This window comes from Patagioenas fasciata, chromosome 11 (assembly GCF_037038585.1).
Source record: "Patagioenas fasciata isolate bPatFas1 chromosome 11, bPatFas1.hap1, whole genome shotgun sequence".
NCBI lineage: Eukaryota > Metazoa > Chordata > Aves > Columbiformes > Columbidae > Patagioenas > Patagioenas fasciata.
Window position 1 is genome coordinate 12428519 of NC_092530.1, and position 9539 is coordinate 12438057.

General features: G+C 44.6%; 1 protein-coding gene across 1 annotated transcript in view; it reads right to left on the reverse strand.

Annotated features, from left to right (window-relative positions):
• LOC136106105 (synaptotagmin-like protein 2) overlaps positions 1 to 9539 on the reverse strand; it is an 84684-nt gene that overhangs the window by 49897 nt on the left and 25248 nt on the right. The gene's annotated exons all lie outside the window — the stretch shown is intronic.

Sequence of the window (9539 nt, forward strand, 5' to 3'; positions counted from 1 at the left end):
TCTCTTACTTAGACCATTTTTATGGATTGTACTGTGCTTTGCATCAGACCTTTAGTGACATACTCACTTTGAACTAAAAGTCCACATTTTCCCAGCGGATTTTAAGTACTATAGGTAAATGTCTATCCAGAGAAGAGTCCCCATTGAACTCCCAGGTATCAGTGCAAGAACTCCTGCTCAAAACAGAGGCATTTCAAAACTGCTTCTAACCAGAATTTTAAGGGACAAAACGCATCTGGTATTTAGTGCCTTGATGGTCAGATCCAAAATGCTCACCTCTGTGTATTCCCGACTCAAAAGGCTGCAATGAGGTTTTTAGCCATGAATGTACATCAAACTTTTGCATTGCAAACAAAGGTATTAAAATAGGTTGTTTACTGAACATGCATGGAAAACAACAACAACAAAACCCAGGACTCTGCCTGAATTTTATATTATTAAAATATTTTTTAAATGCTCAAACACATTATGCTGATATTTGCTCAGAGGAAGTATTGCTTTTGCTGTATGTGCCTTGAGGGATTACTGCACTAAATGAGTTTGCTTACAGGAAGGAGATCACAAAGACAGCATTTTCTAAGGAAACAGGAAATATTTGCTGCATGTTCTTTGGAAGTGCAAATTAAGCTTCTACAATGAGGGATAACATATTTAAGGCATATAAAAAATGTCATGGATTTGTGCTCAATCGCAATTAAACAAGTCCTTTTTAATCATTGAGAGCCACCCCTTGTGAGGAACTCCCATGTCCTTTATGTTTGTCCCTTTGTTCAGTTCACGTTCTAAAAAAGAAAACAAAAATGCAGGTAGCCTATGAATGGCATTTGAACTGCAAGAGAGATTATATTATTCAAATAAACGTTTTGCTAGAAATTATCAACTCATTGTCAACTATATTATTGTTATTATTGTTAATACAATGCTGAACAAGAAAAATCAGAAAGAGGCGTTGTCCTGGTTGGCTTTGAAGTCCGAACTGCAAGTAGCAGCTAATAGTTTTTGATCCCTTCCAAAGCCATGTGATGAAATATTCACGGTAGCTTTGTGCTTCAGTAGGGCCATACTGTTTAAAATATAACAATTATGTAAGTGATTGATTTACTTTCTGGATTTTTTTTTTTTCTCTTTTAGGGAATATTTGGAACTATTTTAAGACATTTCTGTGCAACCAAAAGGATAGAAACAACCTATCCTGAAAGAAAAAGCAAACAAACTGACCTTTTGCGTCATTATTCACCACCACACCTAGAGGTAAGGACTTAGTGGAAACCATTAATTAGCACCCGGTTCATGATCAATTTGACAGTCCTGGTGCACCTTAGGTCAATGTCTCCCCTGTTCAACATATCATGATGATGAAACACGGAGGCTAAACAGCAGCTTTCTCCAGCACGTGTGCTCCACAGTGTCCTCCCGTCCCCAGCCCAGCTCCTGCAGCTGCTCACATGTGGCTGCAGCATCACCCTGGCACCACGGGACTCCAACCAACACTGCAAACGGTTGTTTGCCAGGTCAGGGTCTTGCTGTCCCAGGAAGGCACTTTAATTACACGTAATTACTGTTAGCAATGTACAACCACTCTAATCCATCTGCTATAGGCTAGTTGTCAGCTGCAGTGTGACCTGACTCCCCAAATCACCAAGAACTGGAATCAGCTTTTTCTAGAGATGCAAAGACAGTGACCATCACGGGCGCTGGGTGCAATACTCCTGGCTGGATATATGGCACTAACCTGCAGAACGAAAAGGAGCAGAACAAAAAGCTAATGCTAATTCAATATCAGTCACATCAGTGGTGCCAATTAATTAGTCCTTGAACTGGATTTTAAGCTATTATTTCTTTCTGGGGGCTGTCTGCTTACAGAATTGGAAGCTTTTCAGCATTTCATACAGGCTCCAGGAACATATCACTCTACTTATTGAACATTATAGAAGAGGCCACCCAGTTCGAGCTTTACATCATCGCTAGCACAGCAGCAATGCTCAGTATTTGGGGAGGAGAAGAGCAAAAAGAGCCCCACTGCACTGCTGATAATTTTACAAACTGATTTGATTATTTGGGGACACCCGTACAAGCCTGTGGCTTTTTGCTTTTAGCTTGTGAGAGCCTGGGAATTACAGGGTAGTTTATAAATCGAGATTGTTGCAGCAAGTTGAGGGTTCGGGCAAGGCGCAGGTGAGGAGGAGCCCGGCCGGGGGAGCGGCTGCTGGAGGTGCGGGCACAGGACCCCGTGGGTGGCACTGGGGGGTTCCCCTGGCTCAGCAGCACCCGCACTGAGGGAAGCAGCCAAGACGTGGGGCTGAGGACGCGGCCACGTGTGGCGAAGGCACGGCACGCAGCTACCGGCCACGGATCAGTGGTTTCTCCACCAACACGACATGTTTGCGCAGCTGCAAACCCCTGCTGCCAGGAGCGGAGGCGTGACAGGGCTGTAACTGAGCCAGGCCAGGCTGCCCCGCTGCTTTTATTAGCTCATTTGCATCGAATTGCTGTGTACAACTGGATTAGACACTTGTTCTTCAAAGGTTACACCCTACACCCTATTAAGATTCATGTGTTTTTCAGATGAAGTCATCTGCGTTGATTGGTTTCCCAGCTGCTGCCATGATGTGCAGGCTGCTGACACTTTCATTTTCCATTACTTGCCTCCAGTTCACACACTCGCTGTCTGCTTGATCACCGAAGGATAACAAGGGCTTCCAAAGAATTTGAACTGCTAACACACGGTGTGTAACAAAGCTGCTGGGCTACAGGATCTGAGTCCTGACCAGCTGATGAATAACTCTGGTTGCCTGCCACAAGCAAATCAAAGGCACGACCAAAAAAGTGCTTAGCTTTATCTCAGCTGGTTTTCCACTGTGTTTTTTATTTGGGATAGCTGATCCTCTGCTCGACAACTTCATCACATCAAATCACTGCACTGTCATACTCAGTGTAATTAAAATAATTAAGAAAACTCTAACGAGATAATTAACAAAGCAAGATAGGAAGCATCATATCGTTCTTCCTGAAAATTAAAACCAACCAAACACGTAACCTTGTCCCAGTACGAAGCTCCTGGGAATCAAAAGGAAAAGTCTCATCCAAACCAGGCACTAAGCAAGCAGTCACTCTTGGCTCCCTTCACATTACCTTGCTCACCTTATCGTACCGCAGCATTTCCAGAACACTGCCCAGCTTTGGGGAATCTCCCAAGGAAAACAGGAGCTGGTGGCGGTGCTGCGGTGGGAAGCCAGTTGCTGGCAGGCAGAGCCCAGCCCCAGCCAGCACCGGGGACACCGCGACATGCACACCTGGAGGAGGGCAGCTGAGGGAAAATGAGCTTTACAACCGTTAATTACTGGCATCTACAATTATTATTCTGCCTCCTCAAGAAAAAGGCCACACAGTCTTGCTGAGCTGCAGAGCCTGGACATGGAAAAGCTTCTCTCAGAGACTTCAGTCCCCCCCGCGGCCAGTTATGGGAAGTAAAATGGAAAGGAGTAGCGCCCAGGCGAAACTCAGGCAGGCAAAGCAATGTTTGGACACCAGAGCCTGCTTCAGTCTCTTTCCTAAATGGGAGCACACCAAAAGCAAAGAGATATTAGCAATTCCTCCCTACGTGGAGTTGGTAGCAGCTGAGGTCAGCGCTAAGGTCCCTGTGTCCAAGTATGTCCTTGAAACAGTGAGAATTCAAAACTTGCTGTTCTTTTAAATAATGAGATTGTCTTGCATTCATTTGACAGCATGAATTGGAGTGTTTGAAAAGCACCAAACACTAGTGTTGTTTTAACATCTATTCACCTAAACCCTCCATTTCAGGGATGACAGAAGCAGGTGGAAATCATACAGTTTAGCACAATTGCATTAATTTTATGCCAGGTTTTAATTTGGCACAGTAATGCTAGAATTACATTACCATACCTGTTAAGGCAAGCAGGCACCACAGAAATTATACATTACATTCTTAAGCTGAAAGCATTTTTCATTTTAGACAAGTACAACAAATGCTGCCAAACTCAAGGCACAATAGCACTTAACAGTTTCAGAAACTGTTAACCTATGAAAACGCAAATCATTATTAGAAAAAAGACCTTTCCCTCCAACAAGGTTGACAGACAGTTTAATCTCCAGATCCCCACTGTGAATTTTCCATTTTGTTTTGCTTTATTAGCTTCAATTCTGAAACAACATGGAAAAGAACAAGGGAAAAAAAAAAGGCATAACAACGAGACTTAATCATATGCAGTGAAAAGGTTATGCAGCCAAAGCAAATTGAAGGGAACAGCAATTCTACAAAGATAGAACCATTTTACTGTGATTTATCATGCGGTGGAGAGCTTGCTCCGGTTTTGACACCTGAGCCACAGTGCATAAATGGGTTATTTGATGTTGGCACTTTTTGTTAGAAAGTCATTCTTTAGCCTGCACCAGTCAGGGCACTTGTGGTGCACAGCTCACCCACCAAACGAGGGGGTAAAACTTGCCATTTATGTTAATAATAACACCACAAGTGCCGCAAATCCAGGTCTCTGCCACTCCAACAAAACTCTCCCATCTCTCCCATCATCCTGGTCCAGCACAATCCACAGCAGCCCAGTTCTGGGTCACACAGATGCTGCACCCGCATTCCCAGGAGGGCTGGGGCAGCATCACGAGCAGCTGCTTCTCTGCTTCTTTACGCTTTTTTCAGGACAGAAGGCAGGGAAGGGGAATGTTACCATCAACCCAAAAGGCCTGAGCCAGACCCACACATGTGTCCAGGTGTTTATGTTTGCACCGATCTCACAGGAGACTTGGATGGCTAAATAAACATGGCTGTGCATACAGGCATTACAGTTCTATTGCAACATGTTGTACACATACAAATCCCTTCAACCACAGCAGGCAGCAGCTTCCTATAGCCACTACAGGATAAGAAAACTTCCTGCGTCATCTGTGTCTGTCAAAGAGGGCAGATCAGATGTCAGAGGTCTTAACAAAATCCCACTCAATTAACTACCTGCCACATTCTTGAGTAACTTAAAATGTCCAAGCTACCCCAACTGCAATAATCCAGAAATATGGAAAATGTTCAAATAACAGCCTGGGCCATTGCCAGCCCCACCGGGGGAACATTTGAAGTTCTTTGCTCGCCCACATCCCGCTTCTGTCAGGTGTGATTTTCTTCACAGCAGGGAGCTATTCTGGGCAGACTGGCTCAGAGAGTCACCCACTTGGGACAGTGTTTGGGTGATAAGGATCATTTAGATGCCTACTAGGGGGTCTGGCAGGGGACTGCACTTTTGTGGCTGGGTAGTGTTCATCCTCTGCAGTTTTATAGGGACACACAATTCTCTTGGATTCCACAGTTATTGCCTAGGACAGGGACATTTTCTTAGCTCTCCTCAGACAACATTCTCTGCTTCAGTGAGCCCCAGCTTACTGGAAGCTTGTTTGTTTATTTCCATTTCCAAGCTTTTGTTACGATTGTTTTTCAGTTACAGCTCCACAATGGTTTCCTTTTCTTCTGTTCCCTTTCGAAGAGGCACAGCTGTCTGCACAGTGGAAGTTCTGTGTCTGCCGATGCTGCTATTTTCCTTTGATGAAAAGACAGATTTGCTCTGGGTTTATGTCTGGTTTGTCTACCTGCTTGTTCACAGCAGATTCAAAAACACACTTAAAGTTTACAGCCTGCTGCCTTGCCTTGGTTGGGAGGAGGAGGAAGATGGAAGGGTACACTGCATCTGATTTTTCCTGAAAACTTTCAGACTCTATCTCCACAAAGGGCTCTTTGCAAGGGTTCCTCCACAGACAGCTGAGGCCAACAACAATGGTTTGAAGGTGGCCTTCTGTGGAGAACTGTGTCTAATTTTACAGTAACCCCTGCCATAAGCAAAATGAGCCATCACGCACAGTATCAGCAAAGCAATTATAGGGATGAAGGCAGCCTTGGTGTTGGGGGTTGAGTTCCATGACTAGGATGAGTCCATGGGACGTTGTGCTGGGGAAGGAGTTCAGTCCCCTTCCTCTCCCGTGAAGTCCTCTGTCCTGCTGACTTGCACAGCCCATGGCTTCTCTGAGGAGCAGGAGAGAAACCATGGGGCTGTGCTGGAAATGCCAGCAGGCCCTGTACCAAACCAGGGAAATGGCAAGCACAACGTTGTGGTGGGAAGGATGCAGGAAGGGGGTTAAGGTACCTTCAAATTACAGGGCAGTCTAGGGTCATGTCACAGCCACAGAATGGGAGACCAGTGCTGATAAACCTGGGTTTACTAGCGCTCATGTATAAAATAAAAACTCATACATAGTCAAAGGGGCCCCCAGGTGTCACCCCTCAGCACGCTGGCAGGGATGCAGAATGCAGCCGGCTTTGGGGTGATGTCTGTATTGTGCTTTGTGATAATAAGCCGGGCCTGTTCTGGGAATTGGATACAGAGTATATACAAAGTGTATTTCTGACCAGGCTATTTTGAGGTGACAAGCCGGTGCTCTCCTCAGAAGAGTCTATTATTATTGGTACCTTTACAGTCTTGCATTCTCTGCGTGCTTGAAAATAACAGCGAGTTCATGAATTAACTTTTAGGCAGCAAAACACTCCAGCAAAAGCTTATAAATATTTTTTTTTTACAACAAAGGAGGCTGTGCAATAAACTAGCAAACTGTAAAGTGCATTTGAAAGTCAACCTAATGGTGGATTTACAAACTTAAAGCACATCTTTTACTGTGCTTGTTTGAATCTTTAATTACACTCTTCATGCCCAGCAATCCGATGTGATACTGAAGTAGAGAGTTCTATAAATCACGTTATGCTGCATTTGGTGTCTTTGAACAATCACAGCCGTACCATCTTCCACGAAGACAAAGCAGCTGAAGTGCTGCTGAGCTTTGTCAAGTTAAACACGGAATTCTACAGGCCGTTGTTAAGTAGGTTTCAGGCCGACAGAAGCAACCCCTCACGTCAAGGCAGCACTCAGCCGGGCCATGTGGCCTGGCCCTGGGTGTGCCCTTGGCCTTCGTTTTTTTAATGACTGACACTTCTATTTATAGAGTGAATAGGGAGTTGCTTGGAAAGGAACATTTCTGAGTACGTTTCAGTGTACACAGATTTGAGTCACAAAGTCTGTTAACAGACGGTTCCTGGTACTGGCCCTTTCCATTTTATCTTTAGATAAGAGTCTTTGCTCCACCTGCGGCAAAGCGGCCGCTGCCGCTGCTGCGCTCTGCGCTGTGCTCTCAGCCCAGGGCCGGAGGTGTAAGCGAGAAATTCCTCCTTGTCCCACTGTCACTCAACCTTAACCATTGTCAAACCAAACTCGATTTTGCTTTCTGTGTTCAGTCCTTTCCTAAGGTGACATCTGAACAGGCAGCACTGCTCCCTAGCAGCAATGAGCTAGAAGCAAAACCATCAGCTGACAGGTACCATCTGTTACCATCACAGGAGAAGCACCCTGGATGGCTTGGAAGATGAGTGCCAGGGCACACACTTTTGGTTTGATGGTATAAAATGAGCCCCAGGCTGGTAATAATAATAAGTAAATGCTACTGGTGTTCAGCATCCTCTGTAAAACAGGATTGATGGTTGTACTCATTTGCTACAAGACACGCTCTGTAATTGGTAATCTCAGACCTGCATCCCAAGCTTAAATGGGTGTATATTAGTGCAGAAGCTGTGTTATTTGTTCCTGTTCTCTGGTCAAACTGAGCATTTTACCCTCCAGGAGTCCCGTCATCTTTCAGAGACTTGATTCAGAAGTGAATGTAACAGGGAGAAAATATATTTTAGTTGAGGATGCCTTAAGTGCCAGAGAAAATATTTCTGTGATGATAAATGAGAGGGAATTAGGGACACATTGATACTGTGGTAAAGACACAGGATCCTGCGGGTGCGTGCTGAGCTGCCGTGTGGGGTGGCAATGCTTTCTGCATCTTCTTGAAAACTGCTGTCCTTTGCAAAGGGTCAGTGCTCTGTGAGCTACTAGCCTGACTCCTTCTGGCTATTATGGAGCTGCCACAGGCAATCACTGAAATGGGTCTGCAGATTGTGCTCATATTCAGATCATTTGTGCTCATCCACAGCTAAATGATAGGAAACCACCAGCAGCTCCCATTTCAGACTGACCTGGGGACAGTGAGAACTCCCCATGAGCATTTGGGATCTCTCCATGCTTCCTCAGTGAAGGTGAGGCTAAACACTTGTCACGTTTTGGAAGAAATCTGAATTTGAATTTCAGTTTTTCAACATACATGTTCCTTTTCAGACCCTGGTCACCTGGGCATCCTTGGATGAGACATTTAACTATTCCAAGTCTTGTCCTCCCTGTCACTAAAAGGCAAGTGCTGCCCACTCTGTGGGAATGCCGTGTGAAGTGCTGACAGTCAGAATTAAGGAAAAGACATCTTTTATAAAACATTTGGAGATGGCTCATATAAGAATATAATCAAACCTTGACAACTTCCCATGGATTTTTCAGACAACCGCCCTGCACAGAAATATCTGGCAGGATAAAAATCACCAAAGTCCATAACCCTTATCTCAATAGTAACTGATGCAATGAGTAACTCACCACTTCTATGCTGAAGAACCCACCACTACATCACACCAAAGATGAGGGAGAGCCTGGACGTACCTCTCCCCTCCAACCACACCTGGCCAGACGCTGAGCCAAAGGGCTGCCCCAGCTGCAGCTCATCCCTGCCATGGACGGGTGGCTGCCCTCGCCTGCTGCTGCCACAATGGGATCGTCAGGCACAAACCAGGACCATGATTTCACCAAGAAAAAGCCATTGACCATTTCAATTGTCCTGGTCCCAGGCACAGGCTCACTTCGACAAGGCAATGCTGCCCTCTGTGATGTGTTCTGCCTCCCGCTCACGCGTGGCTGTGCGTGCAGAACCAGCTTCTCCCATCGCAGCGGGGGGTTTGAATGACCCTCAGTCAAATGGCAGGGGACAAAGCAAGAAAGCAAGCTGAGCACCTTCCCTTCCTAATGAGCTTTAGAGACTTAGAGAAAGCGTTTTGCATTCAGTAAGGACCATGTAATCTACTGTGAGTTATCATAATTAGTCCTTCAAATCCTAACCTTTATTCAGTGTTTCTTTCACTATACAAATCAGGTATTAACATTTAAATAAAAATTAATATATTGACCTTGTGGTTTTGTATTAGCGGCATCCAACTTCATGGATTAAAACTAGATGAAACAGATTTTAATATCAGTTTAGAAGAAAGCTTTACTCTTTATTTTGGTGTATTACCTTATTGATGAGTTCAATATGGAAATTTCAAGGCAATCACAAGTCCGATGTAATCATTCTGTATGAAACTGTATGAGAAATATCTTTTGCAATGAAAATATGCTAACAACGTATTATCTCCACATGCCCATTTAAAAAAAAAAAAATATAGAATTAACAGGAAATAAAGATTATTCCTTATTCATATTAGACCTGACTCCAACGCTGATAATCAGATTGTTAAATAGTTCCACAAATGCTTTGCTTGTACTCAGTGGAAGTGCTCACATAGGCAAATACTGCTGGGCCCTGGCAAAAGTGAGAGAATCTGGGCTTCTCTGATT